We start from the raw sequence: 18,600 nt of genomic DNA, 5'->3' as shown, positions 1-18,600 counted from the left end.
ACAGTCTCACGATGAATCGATGACAGCCGGATTTTTGCGGGCTGGTGTCTCGTCACCCGTGAAGTGTAACAGGACCCCGAGCATTCAACACAGTTGTGCGCCAATCTGGGTTTAATCAGTGCATTCAACTTCATCTGCATTGGCAGGGGGTGGGTGGTGGAGGGGAGAGGGGAGAGAGAAGAGGGTTCACACAGGTCGGTCTGTGTCGGGGGTGGGGAAGCGGGAAGAGAAGCGAACAAGAGAGGAAAACCGATTGAAAGAAGTAGTCTCCTACAAAAGCAACCCAATGAGCTTCGCCTTTTGTAACTTTGCGAGTTCTGATTAGTTTAGTTGTTCATAGGGGATCATAGGGCCGCCCGAGTTCTGATTAATTTAGGTTCATCCTTGTCAGGTTGCGGGTTAACTGTTCTGCTGGTCCAGTTCTGGCTTTCGTATTTGTCTGTCAACAATTTAATCAAGCAAGCGCATCTAATAAGAAAAAAATTGTCCAGTATTATAAGAGTTTCTATTTTCTTTTTAGGGGTGTGTGTGAGGTGGGATGGGGTGGAGGCTGGGGATGAGCTTCCCATGTGCCACCTGCGAGAAATGTGTTTGAAGCAGTTCGCGAATAGAATATTACAGTGCCTTCATCTAAGATATCGTTCACTTTTCCTACCAGCAAAAGAGGAAATCGCAAGGTTATCTGCGGTATGAACAGGTAAAGAAAGATTTATTTTTTCTTGGCTGGAGGGAATCATTCGATCACAGGATGTATCTGTGTCAATAATGCCGTGCATAGGGTTTTATCTAACTTATATCGACACCTTGAACACCTCCACCTGAACTGCTGTAGCCGCTACACGGAGACATGTCCCGAGGCTAGTATTTGAGTACAGAACTTTGCTTCGCTAATAACTGGGCTGCACTGATCTCCATGGCAACATCCCGCTCTTGTTCCACGACACCATGATCTACGACCAAGGTCCTGGGCTGCACGATCTGCTCCCCTTGACTACCGCGTCCTGCCAGACGCTACTGAATGCAACTAAACCGTGATTAATCTGTCGATCAACAACCCTGTATAAACAACATAATACAGCCGCAGCTCATTTCTGTTCATCAGTATGCTGTCTATTCGGTTTCTTCTTCTATACTCCATTGATGTCAGTCAACCTCACAATTAGCTCGCCACTCCCATGTCATTCCCTTCCCTCACACACTTTCGTTACCCGATGCATTCAGTTTGTCTCTCTTCTCCACCACAGTTTCTGATGTTGCTCACAGATGTTGGACATGCCACCGTCTCCTGGCAGACAACTGAGCAAAGGACTAAACACAGGCGAGGAAAGAACAAACAATCAGTAGACAAGACAGACAAGATGAACTCGCTTACAGCAAACGATCCAAATTTTTCCACCCGAAATACCTTTTATCATTAAAAAATTCTGGAATTTCACAAACAATGGAGGTAGCGAGAGAAAACAATCATCTTATCCGGGTTCTACTGTACTTTTGTGATTGTTTCCTCGGCTAAGATCCAAGAACGATTAATATGCAGCATTAGACACAGGTCAGAGTGCAATTTTTAGCCTAGACAGAGACTGGCTGTACAATATCCTGTTAACTTGTTACAACCTTCTAATGAACATACCCCTTCTGGTAGACAGAAACTCAAAGGCCAAACAACTACAATGAGCAAAGTATATAGGCCTGTTCCTCAAGCGGTGGGACTCAGTCTTGCGACACAAATGGATCGTCTCATTGTCATACGCTTGTGCATCAGGGTAAGGGGTCTGGCCTTGTCTCCAAACCTGAAATGATAGTCCATCCCACGTAATCCACGAGAAAACGGGCTACCCTCTCGATGAACAGCAAATGTTAGACGCATCAAGGAGTCCTGCACAATCTCCCTACTCTAATAATGCTGTCACATTGTACAAATAAATGTACTGGCAATGTAAACTAGCCTAACTTAGCAAGATGATCTACTTTGTGTTCGGAACATCGTTTCCCCAAATCATAAGTTTCATGTGACATTCACACACACTTTTTGTCAATGGTCAAACATAGGACACTTGCTCGATTAAGTAGGGTACTTAGAATCCGTTTTGCGGCCTGTTCCTGTTTATGCTCTCTATAAAGAACTTTATGCTCTCGACGAACTCAATTATGAGTTTCACCTGGACAACTTGAAAGTTTATGGAATGGAAGCCAACTGCTTGACGTCACTGCTTCATCTTGGATGACAGCTGCATCATGTCTTATTTATAGACGATATCCCTATAGGCTCCCTGCTCAGAGGAAGAGAAAGCAGGCATTCTTCAAGGAATTGCAGGCTAGGCTGCATGCAATCGCCCACTCTCCTCTCGGCGCTGCCTCCAGCCCGCCGGAAGTGTAAGACGATGACGTCAAGCGCATTTGCTGGGAATCGACAGAGGTCAGAGATCCCTTACCTTCTGCTCTCTGCGCTAATCCTGAGGCCCACAACAACTGTGACAGCCCTGAGGCCTTCAGTCACAGAAAGATGCTGGAATAAATTATTAACCGTCTTTGGAAATAATCAGTTCTTCGCTCTCACTTGCAGCAGGAGGAAGCTTGCAATGAAGGAATAAAGTTTTCCAAAGTTGCTTTTGACGGCAGTGTGTGTATATGGGGACGTCTCTACGCTCACGGTTCATCGTCAAGTTATCGAAACCAAAAAAAAAAAAATAAAAAAAAATAAAAATAAATTAAATTCTTGTTGAGGAAGGCTTTTCTCGGCTTTGCTGCAAGCGTCAGGACCTGACGCCATGCCAGTCACCACGATTGAGCGTGATAAGCAGAAACAGATCCGTCTTAGTACGGGGACAGATCCGCCTTAGTGTGGGGACAGATCCGCTTTAGCACGGGGACAGATCCTTCTCAGTAGGGGGACAGATCGTGGCACTCAGCCAGGAGCCTTTTCACGCCCGATGCGTTTTCCCTCCGTGTCGATAAGCAGTGCCCGATATATCCTTCCCCTTTACCCTCCTTACCCTCCCTCTCCCTCCTCTCAAGCACTCTGGCGCTGTAACGGCCAAGTATGACCAAGCCGATCACGACAGATCAATGACGAATGACGTAGGCAGCAGGCTGGCCTGAATGGTGGCGCCTGATCGATTCTCTGCCGAGCGGCTTCTGGCGGGTATCGTTTCCCCCCGGCTCCCAACTTCATCACGTCTCTCTCTCCTCCAGTCTTTATCCACCTCTCCATCCCTATTCACAACACCATTACTTTTTCTAGTAACACTTTCCTAATGTTCATCAAAGTAAAATCCTAGACCAATTTTTTTAAATTTTGGTGCCAGACAGGTCACAGAATATCTCTATATACCTCCTCGCATATCTCTTACATCTCCGCGATTTTGTTCATGAGATTTGTACGCACAGCACGTGAGTAAAAACACACAGTCTTTCTCTCTCTCTCTCTCACACACTCACACACAAACATGCACAAATCCATCCAGTGACAAAAAGGGAAAATCAACATCATTCATCGTTTACCGTCATGCTCTCAACAGAAGTCCTAGTCAAACATAGACTATCCAATCTCGGTTTCAGGTCGGACGAGTTTCTCACATGCTGGTTAGAAGCTCATTTGACACTTGGGACTCCGATAAAATAAACCTGTTCATATTGTAGACAAACGTCGAAGAATCCATGCAATCGACTGTTACCATGACAACTACTTTGCCTGCAAACACTGAAAAGTGCAAGACACTTTAAAAGCCCTGAAACTGTCCTAAAAATAAATCAAACTATAAACCGCCTTTTAAAGAAGTGCTCAGCAAACTGTTAGAGTGGAAGAACTTCAGAATCTGTAAGTTGTTTTCTCCCTGAAAGGCAGGAAAAGGGAAACGGCCATTCTGCAAGGGAGACACACGCAATGCTGGGATCCGCCTCCGCTTAAAACCGTCAAAGATTTATTTAAAAATAAAAATCGTGACGACAGTTAATCGAATTGTCCTCATCAAGACCACCGCAGCTCCTGTTTCCGCACTCATATTAGTTTTCGGTTAATGCCTTTTATGATCCGTTTCATTCTTTCTCAATTTACTTCAGTAATGATCCATAAACTCTTACAAGGAAAGAAATATGCTGCGTTTTCTATCTTCGTCATGAAATTTTGGGTTTTATTGAGTCAGGGAGGAAGTATGTGCCACTTCCCTTGTTGGACAGAACGAAACACCATACTACCCTCGCCATACTACTTGGTCTGCATCCTGCCAGTAAGACCATTCCAGACGGGCATAGTACAGAAACCCATCGCAAGCCAATGTTTTTTTCTGATCCATCTACCCCACGTCACCCGCAGGACGCCATCAGGTCTTTTCAGGCATTCAACAATCTTTCGTTCTCCAAGTTCTGTCTCGCGCAACTGGCACGTGCAGGCAGCACAAAGTAATTTCTGTCAAAGATGGGAGCAAAACCCACCGGGCAAACTGTTATACTAGTTGTTCCTCTCATTATGCTGACGTAAGCAGCCTGCAGGGGATCAGCCATAGCCGATAGTTCTGGCGTGCAGCGCCCTCCAGGCCATATCCCTGATTGAGCAGATCTTGAGTTTACTTAGAAACATTGGCAACGCTGGGCTATCGATACGAATCGTCAAGCCCACCACAAAAAAAAAAAAAAAAAAAAAAAAAAAAAAAAAAAAAGAAAAACAAAAATCGAATGAGATTACGAGAAAAAAAGACCAGGATTACCTCCCCCCACCAACCTCCCCCAAACAGCAAAACAAAAAATACCGCAAGAAAAAAATAAAGAAAATTAGAAAGATTAAAGCAAATAAAGACGGAAGAATCTGTATGTCTATTACTATTTCAGTTTTGCACGCAAGCACGAACACAGGAGCAGAAACCACCTTCCCCTTGTTTGGCAGAGCAGCACACGCATGGTGGCGCTGTTTGCCAAACGACGGAGGAATGTAATCGACCGGTCTGTCCAGCCATTGTGATTATCTCAATTCCGAAGGTTATAGCTCTTCCAATTCGTAATTTCATGAAATAATAGACGCCAAATCGACTTGGTCATGGAACCTATCTTTATCATATAAATGCTCTACAGCAAACGATTTAAAACTCATCAATCCAAAACACGAGTACAGGATCAATGCAGTTAATACCCGACGGCTCCATTATTCCAATTGACTCTTGTTTGTGCGCAGAAATCAAGACAGTGTATTCCTACACAAAAAGGAAAAAAAACCAAAACAAAACTCCCCCAAAACCAGCGAAATATGCACCGACAAACCTTGATACATGATGATAAATAGATGAAACACAGATAAATTACACACAAATAATAAAGTAAACCACAGCTGTACGAACAACACACAAGTTAGGTTCGCTTGGGAAGTCCAGAAGGCCAAGTAGACAATGCATGCCCCCGCTGCTCGCCATCGGAACAAAAGAGCAGGGAGAACAAAATAATCCGATCACCGTGCTTCTAGCACCGACAGCCTCGGGTGGGTTCGTGCGACACCCAGCTGAGGACCAGTCTCGGGTCTACCTGCCTCATCTGACCACCTCGCCTTGGCAGTCCAGCCAACGCCCGAGCATAAAAAAATAATAATTAATAAATGAATGATTTGTTCAGCTCATTTCAGGCGGGCAAAGGTCCTGGGCATCCTCTAACATGCACACGATATCGACTCTCCGTGACTATCCCCCTCAACCCTCCTTGAGGAGTTCATGCTCGCTTGTTAGCGACTTGCCCCACCTCACTCGTGGTCCTCTCCCTTGTCCTGAGGCCTCCAGCATTCTTTCTCATCAGGCGTGATAACCACGACGACGTTGTTGTGGGGGACCTGCAGTTCCCTCCCTCTGTTGAGAAGAGAGGCATGTCTGGCAGGCGTGGAGGATCGATCAGAAAAGGTCATCGTGGCGACAACCTCCACCATTTCTATTCTAGTCGAATGGTGTTTTTTGTCATGTAGTCAATACTATTTTTATCATTAATGGACATTACACTATTTCTACTATTAAAAATAACCTACACCATTTCTAAGCTAAGGGGCGCATGCAATATTTCTAAGAGATATATAAACCATTTCTACAATTAAACGGCGTCTGAGGCATCTTCAATATTTCTTCTAGCAGACATTTCATCTCCTACATTTCTACCAAGCGGCGTCTACACCATATCTACAAACTGCCATTTACGTCTACTACGACAGTGACACCATTTCCATTACCTACACTTCAAACCTCTCATCGATGTAGCAAGTGATACCTCTCCCTCTGGCCCCCAACGGCTTACCTGCTCGTGCAACTCTGTCCACAAGCGCCACCCATGACATTCCTAATGCAAGACACGGCAATGTCGGATACTCCCTGTCATCGACAACTAACATTAGCTACCACAACAAAGAAGACAAGAAGCCTTGACAAACACCTTACACAGCTGAGGCTTCGCCCAGCTCGACACAGATAAGGACCTGGCAATAAATAGGAGGGCATAGGTGAACTCAAAATATTGAAACGTCCTGGGACTGGGTGAACAGCGTACCGATACCCGGATATCGGAGCCTAGCAGTCAGCTAAACCGCTAATATTTTGCAAGAATTTAAGCTACAGCGAGTAGTGGGATACTGTGTGCACCCCGACTTGTCCGGGTAGCCACCGTGGGAGGGGACCCTTAGCCTCCTCCCGACCACGACGCTGAAGTAAGCCAGCTTGCTCTATTTCTGTCGCGCTAGCACGTGGCCACGAGCTGCCCCTTGGGGCTTGTGTTTGCGCGGTGTATGTTCCGCCTTGGCGGTCTAATCTAATCGCCACCAGAAAGCAGACGGCCATGTGCAGGGCCTGCGAGGATAAAGCCTCTTGTTCCCTTGTGGAACACGCCTTGTATCCAGAGGTCCTTCTAGAAATACCTCGCTCTGTCCCCTCGGTATGCGGAGTGGGTGCATGGATCCTGGCCACAGAAGGAAGGCGGCTCGAAGACATAAAAACGAATGTTGAATTTGACAGGATCCTTGCTGATCACCCCCATGTGGCCGGGAGTAGACTGTTATCTTCTGCACGGAATACCCCACCTCCCACCCACACACCTCCGATGCTCACACCTGCTGAACACTCAGAATCTTTTATTCCGAGACAAAAACGAGTGTTGCGTCCACTTACTAACGTCGGTGCCACGGATGGTATACCTGGTGCGAAACACTCTACTCCTTGTAATGAGGCGATGGTGGGCGGCGGGGCGATGCTCTTTAGATGACAAATGCATCTGTTTCTCCTTAAATGCGTCAAATGCCATTTGATGGATGCGCATGTTGTTTGTTTTATTACTTTTATGCCCCGCTGTAAATTATCTCAAGCGATCATCCACACCTGTTTTTCTCACTCTTTCTTTTATGTACTACATCATCGAAATCACGCTCTTGGGGGTAATGAGGTGGTGATAACACACAGGCTAGACAGTTAAGCAGCATCTACAGATACAGCCGCAGATATACATCTCACCGTTTAAGTTTGCTCACTTTTTAATGGCTAGCAAGGAACGGTAATTCTGTGAACTTCAGACAGGTGAAAACCGGAGTCAGCGAAGTACAGTCTGTTCATACTTCAATTCCTAGTCCCCGAAAAATAGAAACGATTTCCATGACAAATATCTACATGTCGACAGTGCTTTGGCAAACACCCGGTCCTCTAACTAAGGATTGTCCGTGATGTCAGGAGAGGTACACCGCGACAACCACGACTTGGGTGGACAGCAGGTGAGAAGAAAGGAAATTTGAAGGCGCCCATCTGGGGCCGTAGGTATGAAGTTGGAGTAAGTCGTCGCATGAAAGCAAATGAGGAATTTAAGGAAAAGCGTCCTGTTTCCGAAGTTATACATTGGTGTCTAAACCCCTCGGACATTGCTTCATGTTTCTGTATCCCAAGATATCTTTGCCCCCCGCTTTATGAATACAGCTTTATAACTAAAACAAGATTTTCGGGGTCTAGACATTGCTTTGTAATTCTGAAAACAAGACACTTGTCCTTCAGTTCATCTAGCTGTCCCAGGGCAAAGACTTACCGCTGATTCGTAACTACCGCCCCCTGTTGAAGACCGGAGTGCTGGCTAGACATGTTAGTCCAGAAAGTACACGAGAATACGCGTTTTGTCATGACACTCCTCTCGTGCATGCGCCACCTGACCTCTTTTATCTGAACCAATTAGCAGCTTAGGACAGCAATCTCGCCATGCTTTCGTCACCTAGAAAATTAGCTCCACCATAAGAGATCTTTACTAGGAATACATAAATGTTTTAAAAACTCTGGGAAGATTTTTATTCCCACACACGTCCTCTCCTCATCCGCTTCCCCTCTGACCACCAAGAGACCGCGGAATTTGCGCCAAGAACAATATCTGAAAAATATGATAATGAAGGTGTCACAACAAGCGCCCAGACGTGGTCATGTGCTAATTCTTCTTACCACTCTCACCTCCATGTTTATAGGGTGGTTTAGAACAACAGAAATGAAATAGAAGTTGGACTACAGGCGGTGAGTTGCGCTCATGCGAAGGACAACGGACCCACAGCTAGCACTATGTTCTGGTCGCCTTCGTGACTGCTGGCCATTCCCACCAGAACTACTGCTTCCGCAATTTCCAATATGGACAGTGCCATTCTGTCTACAACCATTAATTGCCATTATTCCCAGTCTGGGCACTGTCAGTGACTCGCACTTCTGGAGAGCCTGCAGAGTATGCCAGCCAGGAGTTCCGTGCCAATACCCAATAAAAACTTTTTTTTTTTTTTCTGGGCATCCTTGACGCAAATGTTCCTGTCAGAAATGCACTCTTTAACATGTACATGTTGATCTGAATGTGCCTGACTGCAATGCACTCTTCAAAGTTTATATGCCGGAGTAGCTTTGCGCCACATGCACGCTGCAATGCACTCCTCTTACCTATCGATTGAACTTTGCGTCACGTTCACCTCACAGGTAGGTTCAATCGTCTGCAAGCACACTCAGACACTCACAGCACCCACTGACCTCATTTTGTTATCATGCCTCCCACTCCACCCACCCGCAATGTCTTGTTTATGTGTGGCAAACATTGTTTATCGCAAGTTGACCGTTGCCCATCCTCTTACTGGAGTGGGCCTCTGAAGGTCAAGAACAGACACCAGGAACAACGACTGCGGGTCATGGTGTTGACGGGTCGCCGAACACCTGTCGGCCAGATACAGGTGGGGAGAGGGAGGTCTGGCACGTCCACACAGGTGATTGGTCACAGGTACAGCATGGCTGGCCCACAACACTCGCCAGGTACACATGACACGTGCATTCTTCACAAATTTCATAAAGACCTCACTTTTCTCAGGTCTAATTTGTTGGTTTTTTTTTTTTTTTTTTTTGGTAAGGGCGGTGTCCATCTATCCCTCGCTGCTTTTCCTTCCACCCCTATAAGAGGTCAGATACGCCTTTATCAGCTCAGGTCAGGCGGGTATCGAACTGGCAAGTTTGCATTATCCGCTTCTCCCCGAGTAGTAAAGGTCTGCAAACTGAAAACCACGCGTTCTACACCCTGTCAGATACAGAGACAGTACCGACTATTATATTATACACATGTAAAGCCTTCCTGTGTACAGCTCTTTTGGATCTTCAAATGTTGAAGACAGTAAATATACTCCACCCACAATCTTGGACAAACCACATCTTTGACCGATGCCACACTTTCAGGTCGATGCCGGTGTTATCATCAATTGTACTTTTCAAAGCAAAAGGTGGCAGGTGTAACTGCCAGTTAACGACTGCGTGAAATGGTTAATCAATGACATTAACCCGGCCTGCAGTATCTGCTCGACTTTAATTACACACAACCCAGACACTTCTGTGCTGTGCCATGGCAATGGCTGAATGGTTAGCGCCTAGTAGTCAAACTGATGATAACATATGAGCCTTTCATCCCACTGCTTCACCTTAACCAGTAAACGCACAGCCACTGCATCTGGCTCTCAATTCCATATATTTTTTATCTTGTGCATTCTTAAAGGTATTTTTCTTGGAAACTGAAATAAAACATATACCCTCAGTTGGTGCATTCCTTTTCCTACCACTTCAAGTTTTGAGAGGGAGAGAGCAGAGATAGGAGAGAAGAGGAGAAGTGAGAGTTCTTCCTTTGTCTTTACTTGCAGACTCGTTGCACTAAATCTTTCACGATCGCCTAGTTAATCAAGCAATTCATTAATCTTTCAGGACAAATCCCAGTGAACATGTTGACACACTGACAAGAATGTGATGCGGCATGTACTCGAACACAGACAGAATTCTCAAATATCGCCCACCTGTACTCACACCCATCTTCATCCCCCATCCCTCCCAAGCAATCTTGCTGATGCTAAGTACATCTGATATCTTGGCGGGCATTAGGAATGTGTCTCATGATGTTTGTATTACTTAAACACACACAGAGGACTCTCTAAAATATTCTGGGACTATCGGTGGAAAATAATAACAATTGTTAGGAAGAGAACAATCTTCCATCCTTAGCGAAGGAGTTAAATACAGTTTGTTTTAAGACGGACAAGCATGAAGGTTATGTAATCAAACTGGAGAGGGCATCCCTGCCCCTAGCTGTATTCTGATGAGAGAAAAGAGGAAGAGAATAAAGCACCACAGATGGTTAGCACAATTTCCGACATTCATTCAACCTTAGCGAACTGATAAAATGACAAATGAGAAGGAACCCACGCATGTGAACCGCTATGCACAGTTACCTTCTGTTTTCTCGATGGTAATCACCAACAGTTGGCACAAGGCCCTACGCATCTGCTACGGGCACCGAAAGATGAATGAACTGTAAGGTGAACTCACATAATTACTTTCTTGTTCCCACGCTGACGTCAGAGCCTTTGGTCTCTGGCCGACATCTCTGGCAACTTTCCTCCCCCGCTTGTGTGGGTGCCCTCTTAACATAGCATTTAAAAACAAAAAGAAACGCGCCTCCTAACGGTAAAAACCAGAGAAGACATGTAGTCTGAACTATTCCACTTGGATAGCAGGCTTTTTGTCCAAAAATAATACATCAAGAACACAGGCGTCATCAAAGGGTCCTGTTCTGGCCTGGAGTTTGTCCCACATTCTCGAGAAGCAGTGTGGTGAATGTGCATTTTGACAGATGGAGAAATATACACGTGTGCTGTTACAGGTAGAGAAAGATAAATATTTATCTTGACAAACGGAAAAATACCAGATGTGTATTTTCACAACTATAGAAACATAAATAATCATAATGACAAGTGTAAAACGTGCATTATGACTGACGAAGAAATATTCGTGTTATTTTGACGATGAATAATTGGATGCTTTTGAACTTTTTCAATGTTTTTTTTTAAAAATTTTAAATTGATTCATGGCTCATTCATGCGCTTACAGCTATTGTGGGTATCTTAATAGACTCCTGTCTCTCACTTCAAAGACAGGAACTCTACCACCTTCTGGTCTTTGGTATCGGAGTGAAACGATCTCTACATTCCAGAAAGCGATTTTTACGCGGATAACACTATCCGTTACACGTGGGTAGATAAGGATTGCACACGTGATAGTCTTTATGACACAGATATTCTTCACACTGACCTACAAACAAAAATTGCATCGAACAACAGGACCAAGTATCCATCGATCATGTACCGAATACAAAATAATCAAACCCGAACTTTATTAGACATCTTCCATCCTTCCTGCGAGAAAACTAAAGAAATCAACAAATGAGAAAAAAGAAAAAAAATCCGTAATGCGTCTCTAACTTACACACATAGGTGCACATAAACGGCAGAAGTGACGTTTTAGTGGAAAAACAAAACAAAACAAACAAACAAAAACAAACTCTGCGGGCATCCACGTCTTGATCTTCACAACTTCTCCCTCTTTTATAACAAATCTTTTAGTGGATGCATACAAGCAGTAGAATAATTTTTTTTTTTTTACCAAAAGGCATTTCTCACACCACACATTGTTTTGTTTTAACAAGCTCGTTAGGCAAGCCATGCGCGTGCGAACATGCAAGAAACACATCAGAATCAGACCCGTGAAGCTCATCCCGAATTTTTGGTCTGTGCCAACCCGTCAGGGACGCCGTGCCCTGGCTGCCACGTGGTGAATGTAGAAGTGGATCGAAAGGAAGAGGAGGGGGCTGAGGGCTGGAATCACGTTTCATACTCAGCCCACAGACCATCTCTTCGGGGTGAACATCAGAAGACAGATGGCGAAACTGTCATGGCGGCGCTAGCCGGTTTTTACCCGTTCACCCCCAACCAGAAACATCTCCCTCCGAGCAATGAAGGTGATTCTAGTCTGTCCACATGACTTCAAAGGATGTGTACTAAAATCTGTTTCAGGATTGCATTAGTAACAGCAGAAATGACCGAACAGGACTGAAAGCAGGCTTATCACCAGGTTTTCTACCAATGACCAATCTTTCATCTTTTTCACTATCCTGCTGTACGGATGCGAGACCTGCACTCTGCTTGCTGACAACACCAGCCATTGGAGACCAATGCCTCAGAAAATGGCTCCCAATGTCCCACACTGAACATAAAAGCAATGAATATGCACAAAGCACAGTTGCCACCTTCGTTGGCTCATAACCTGGCAACAGGTCTGCGTGGTTAGACCACGTGACTCGCCACAGCACTCTCCTAAAGACTGTCTTTCAGGCTACCTTCAGTGGTGGTCTAGGCTGAGGCGAATGCCCCTCGACAACCAGTTCCCCACGACAACCAGTCCTGGTTAAAGAGCACCGGTCAAGAGAAAGAGAAATGAATAAATTTTTTTTTCAGGGAAGTGTTCCTGGAACATTGGCAATGTATTGGAAAGGCTGCGTGTGCGCAAGACTATCACAGACGGAACTTTTTACACTGTCCCTGCTTGTCGATATGTCAGAAACTTTACAAGCACTAACTGACCCCTTTGACCAGAACCGGAAGTGCCACCATTACCTGCTCCTGTCCTCACTCGTCATCACTCCCACGAACGTGAATTCTATTGCTTTCGCGAAATGTAATCCAATTTTTACCGGTTACTCATACAAAGCACGCACCTTCCGTTAATCGCCTCGTGGTTTTCCCCATCTTTTCAAATGAGTACGATGTCACAAGGTTAAACACTTGACAACACCAACACAGCAAAGGTTGGGTGTTGTGAACTGAAATCTCGTCTCAGAGGAAGGCGTGTGGCGAGGGGGAGACAAAAACCGCACAGAAATAAGAAACAAACTTTGATAGAGGACTTTCTTTTTTTTTAAAACCACGCAGAATTTTACATCTGGTAAACAGGTTAGTCACAGACCAGGGCGTGCCTTGAACAAGAAATTTTCTGCTCCTGTGTCAATGGATTCTCTTTCTCCTTCCCTTGCCCGTGACAAACTACGGTTATGTAAGGGGCAAGAGCCCTGCAGACCTTCCACACTGGAGGCTGACGAGTGCCGGAAGTCTCGGGGTCCTGGGGTCGAAGTACGGCACCTCGTCAGGCGCTAACTGAATGACTACCGCGTCAGCACTCGGTAAAATCCCTCTCAACATTTAAGTTTAGCCGACTGCTTGGCCTTAGTTCTGCAGCTAGCAGGGTACTGTGCACCCGGCCACGCCAAGTCTGTGACACAGCGAACTGTGTGCACTAGCCCCACAAACGATGTATTGTAGGCTCACCTTATCACATCGTCGCTGAATCATGCGAGTTATTTTCAACCACAACATTTCCGGTCTAAAATAAACTCAGTCTACAAAGCTCATGAGAACAGTTTTGAAACGGTTGACAAGTTCTACTACAGCCTACCTTCCTCACACGGATCGCCAGACAGACCACCATCAACATCTTCGGTAGGTGAAACTTTCGAGGAGCAGGGTGGATCCTAGCCAGTCATCCTCGTGCAACAAATTTAAACTGTGCCGAGTTAAAATACTCGGGTGAAAACACAACAGAAACATTTGTTTTTGTTCCCTTTAACCGCAGGGAGCCATCTCGATTACATTCGTTGAGTGTGCGGCTGACGCGGGTGGCAATAGATACCCAGAAATTGTCCCCGATCACACAGCAACCTGAATGCACTTTCTTAAATAGCGATTGCAGCCCAAATCCTTTGGGGCTGACATGAAATTTATTTTCATTCTCGGCACTAGGCAACCTGGGCTTTAAAAGAAACGCAGCTCGCGCTAGGGCCGCTGTCACAATTTAAATTGCAATAGAACCCCGGAGTTTTTCCATGCACCCGCCTAACACACCCCTAATGCATGCGACAGCTTTCATCGGCCTTAATTCTTTTGTGCCACATGAGCAGTGCATAATTCTAGAATCATCGACACAAAAGGAATTCCTGAATAGCTCGATCACATGCCGTAGGACATACAAATTCCTTGCACGACGGTTTTCTGAAAAAACATATTCTTCAAAAGGCTTCCCTGACATCGTTTAGACCACTTGGTAACAGGCTTGGATTGACTTTTGATGCACTGTCTTTTGATGGCAAAGGCAGCCATTAACTGACTTTCAGTTGGTGAGGATGAGTCGTGAGGAGATCGTCGTGAAGATGATCGAGGGCAAGACAGGTACGCAAGACTGGTTGCAGGTGAACTCTAAGAGCTGGAAGACTTCGTCTTGAACCTCGAGGGTTTGTGTATCTTGACTGAATGATCTATGAAGTGTACGCACGTGCAAAAGATACAGAGATGTGGGCAAGAAGGGTGAGACAGAAAAAAAAGAGAAAGAAACGAAAGCAATTTGAATGCACCCGAAGTTGTCAAGCAGGACCAAAAGGACAACACTACTACTTGCTTGCACACCCACACTCCTCAAGCATCAGGGTTAAAAGGACAGCACAAATTGTTTCCTAAATATTTATTTCGAGCTAATTACACTGGAAATTGGGAGAGAGTGTTTAGTGGTTCAAGAGGTCACCGGCTACACGCGGAACAGTGGTGAGGCAGTTGAGTGATTCGGTTTATTACTTCCGGGTTAAAGAGGGGGCGCCATTAACAGACCCTCGTCTTTCTCCAGGCCGGCTTGCATCTCTCCGCCATCATGGTTACAGGAGAAACACCAAGCGCTTTGTTGACGTTCGCACCGGAAGTGAATCACCTCCCCTGACTCTGCTTCCTGCATGAATTGCTCGACAGCTGCTGGCTATCGGCCTGAATAATTTTGATGAACTTTCTATTCCTTAGTAAATATGTCTTTTATTCATCAATGTTCTCTTCTCTTGGAGAAGATGATGATTTCTATAAAATCCCTTCATAATATCTATTTATTTTAACCTTATCCAATCCTTCTCAGCCCACATACTCTCCATCTCGCTGTTATCCAAACTCTTTATGCTTATCGTCAACTTTTATGGTTTAAATATAGACGGCTTCGCACATGTAAAATCGCCTTTCATCGGTTTTAACTACGTAGTTATTGTCAAGAATCAGTGTTATAGAAACATCATGTGCAACACAATGTCAGAACTTTGAAACAAGTTTCTAAATTCGCTTCTTTTATAGCAGTTTTAAGTTGAAGAAACATGTTGCGCCCCCAATGGACCGTCAAGGGGGGCAAACATGTGCCGTCTGCTGGTTATCCAGCACATGACATTGAGATAACTCTAACAAGCAAGAAGAAACACAAACCAGATAATGTGTGCAAGGGAGAATGACATGCATTGTGCTGCGAGTTGATAAACATAAATTTTTATGAATATCTCAAAGTTCACGGTAACCAGTGAACTGTCCTTGACCCAGCTTGATGACTCACGGTATTCGTAGCCTACCTGCCACACGCGAAAACCAGAGAGAAGTTTGACTGAGAAGAAGGAATGAATGTTTGGGGGAGTGGAGTGGGGTAAGGGAGGGTAGAGGGTAGGGGTCTCGCAACACCCCAAATGCACTGTTTACTCGGCAAGTTGCGGAGTCAGTGGCACTACTCGCAACCTAAGTCCAACGAGCGTAAAACTTATTTGAGTGTTTAACTCACTGAGCTGAGCTCAGTACAGGGTGCTATCACCTCAAATCGAAATTCTCTGGACATAAGCCTGCCTACAAACATTGCCAAGCATAGAAAGAAATAACAAATGCGACATCACAAATGTCCACGAATACGGATTACAGCTTGTTTTCATGAATAGTTCTTGCAAACAAAATACTCATCGTAAATAAAAACATTCTCTCTCCCGTCTGTACCTCTCTACCACTCACCCCATCACCGTGAAGCCACCAACACAATGTGGCCGCTTAAAGAGTCTCAACAAATGAAAAGCTCACCTCCAGAAACACTTCCACATGGCGGCTATTGCTTAAGGATCGTTCAGACCCAATCTTTCACCAGGAGATAACTTCACACAGCTCAGTCTACTCCCACCGCATGAAAACATCTCCGATGCTGTATGTACATCGTCATGGATCCTCGTCCTGCTCAGAAATGAAATGCCCAAGCATCTACCACTAAACCCCGCCAACAAACCCACCACCTTCCCGTTCACAATAACATCAATTTGCGCAGCGCAAAATTCCAGTGATGATGTCTATTTTTTTTTTTTTGGTAACCGACGCAAATTGTTTCCAATTTACCCTTTTATCTCTACCGGCCGATGTAATGCTGCGCAGCAGTCGCCACCTCCATGCCCTCACTCCGGTGCGCGCTACCCAGCATGCTCTACGAACTACTAGCTAGCAGATCTGTATCTAATGAAGGCCAACGGAGAGGCAAACACAAATTTCACTAAGACAAAGAAAGAAAAATGCAAAAGCAGAATCCAAGACACTCCTTCTCGCCTGATGCTTTTTTATTTGGCATCTTTCAAGAGCAGCAAACGGTGGAGCGCACAATGCTCTAAAGATATTAGAATCGTTATATGCCCACCCAACAAAAAAAAAAAAAAAAAAACAAAACAAAAACAAAAAACACAAAAAACAAACAAACAAACAAACAAACAAAAACAAATGAATGTAAACAAAAGGCGGAAATGAGAAGTATGCGTGAGAAGAGTAGGGAAGACAGCCTGTGGTGCGCTCGACTATGACAACTCTTCCTAACTACGACTGCTGGCAGCCAATCGGAGCGATGCAAAATCATTTCCTCCGATGTCACGGGGGGAACTAGAAACACCTCGGCGGTTTAACAGCGGGGAGACGAGGGAGGGAGCAGGGAAAAGATTTTGTAAGGTAATAAGTTCTTTGATTTTCCTCCTGTGACTCACCTCTCTGAGGCTGGAACTCGTTTCTGCTAACCCACATTTCTTCCAAGGCTGACAACCTCGGGGTTTCAAAAAAAAAGCGATAACGCTACTTTGTAGGAACTCAGGAAGGCAAAAACCTATATTTTTCTAGGTAAAAAAAAAGTAGTAATTTTCAGGATCGGAAGCAATTTGACTCGAGGATCGCATGCTAAGGTCACAACAGCCAAAATTATCAGCTGAAAAAAAAAAGGTAAAAACGATTTTAAGATTCCCCATCACCTTTCAAAAACAAAAGACACACAAAAACCCAATTTCAATTTGAACCAAAAACCAAAATAAAACCAACCCTACTCCCGCACAAATGCTGCTGTCTGCGAAACAAAAATCATTCAGTATCGCCTCATGGATATTTTATTCGTGATGCCCACATCCTTGACATTCAATTTGTTTTTTCGTTACCTTAACTGAGTGTTTACATTAGTTTTCAACGTTAACTACGCGCTCTACACAGTTTGAAAAAAAATGTTTACATGCCAGCCTGTCTGGATTGAATATATTTACATTACACAGCCGTTATGCATGTCGTTATGAAATTCGTATAGCCATGCACATTTCTGCCACACACTCACCCTCTCGTCCTAAGCATACGAGCGCTGGAACACAAGTGTAAACACTGATAGGAGCCAAGGACAGGAAGGTGTTGAGGAGCTGGACAGGGGGGAAACGTGGGGACATCACACACCTTGCACAGGTTCAGCACAGGTCAGGAAGGTCCTGCAAGTGCCACAAGAAGTCGCAGTTTGCATGAACATCTGTAACCAATGAAAAGCGCCACGTGCGGCTCTGTGTAAACTTCCCGGATGTACTTCAAGTGTCTGCCTGTCGCCAGGAAAAATTCCAAGATCTCTTCAAGAGCCTCAATTGCCTGAAGCGTTGAAAATGTGACTCGGACAAGCGAATTTTTTTTCATTTGGTTAAATGGCCGCCACGTTTGATGATGTGCCTCCGGTTAAGAAAGACCTTTAGTCGATTTGGATAACAAGAGGAAAATAAACTCAAAGATCCCACTTCCTACCGGACTACTAAGTACTGCTCACTGCTCTATTAACTCTTGCACTCTACTTGTATAAGAACCAACACAACTGTTCTCACATCTACCCTGTACACAGAAATTCTATGACAGCTACTGCTGTTGCAGGTCTAGCAAATGAAATAAGATCTTTCACAACTGTTTGTTGCTAGTAACAACACTGGTCCCCTGCTACATTTCACTCGCCACACCAGCTTATAAAAGCTTTGTACTCTTCCGGAAGCAGGATAATGCCTCGCCCGTCAGCCATTGTTTGTCCGAACGAGTTTCCCGTCGTCTAGCATGTCAACCGCCAGTCTGCGACGAGTGGAGTTCTTAAGCTGCTTCTTTCTTCCTCCTTCCCTTTTCCCAACTCATCCCCTACTCTCTTT

At 44.9% G+C, this 18,600-nt stretch overlaps 1 protein-coding gene across 7 annotated transcripts in view; it reads right to left on the bottom strand.

Moving 5' to 3' along the window:
- LOC112558266 (tripartite motif-containing protein 2-like) overlaps positions 1-18,600 on the bottom strand; it is a 54,741-nt gene that overhangs the window by 19,093 nt on the left and 17,048 nt on the right. Inside the window, exon 1 of one of the 7 annotated variants that reach the window (XM_025228632.1) lies at positions 7,478-7,552. The exons of 5 other annotated variants lie outside the window; for them this stretch is intronic. The gene's annotated coding sequence lies outside the window, so the exon portion shown is untranslated. Of the gene's footprint in view, positions 1-6,258; positions 6,391-7,477; positions 7,553-18,600 lie in introns of those variants that run through there. One more of the 7 variants, XM_025228629.1, reaches the window with a different exon arrangement.

Source organism: Pomacea canaliculata, linkage group LG2, assembly GCF_003073045.1.
Source record: "Pomacea canaliculata isolate SZHN2017 linkage group LG2, ASM307304v1, whole genome shotgun sequence".
Lineage (NCBI taxonomy): Eukaryota > Metazoa > Mollusca > Gastropoda > Architaenioglossa > Ampullariidae > Pomacea > Pomacea canaliculata.
This window is presented reverse-complemented; position numbering and strand designations above follow the sequence as displayed.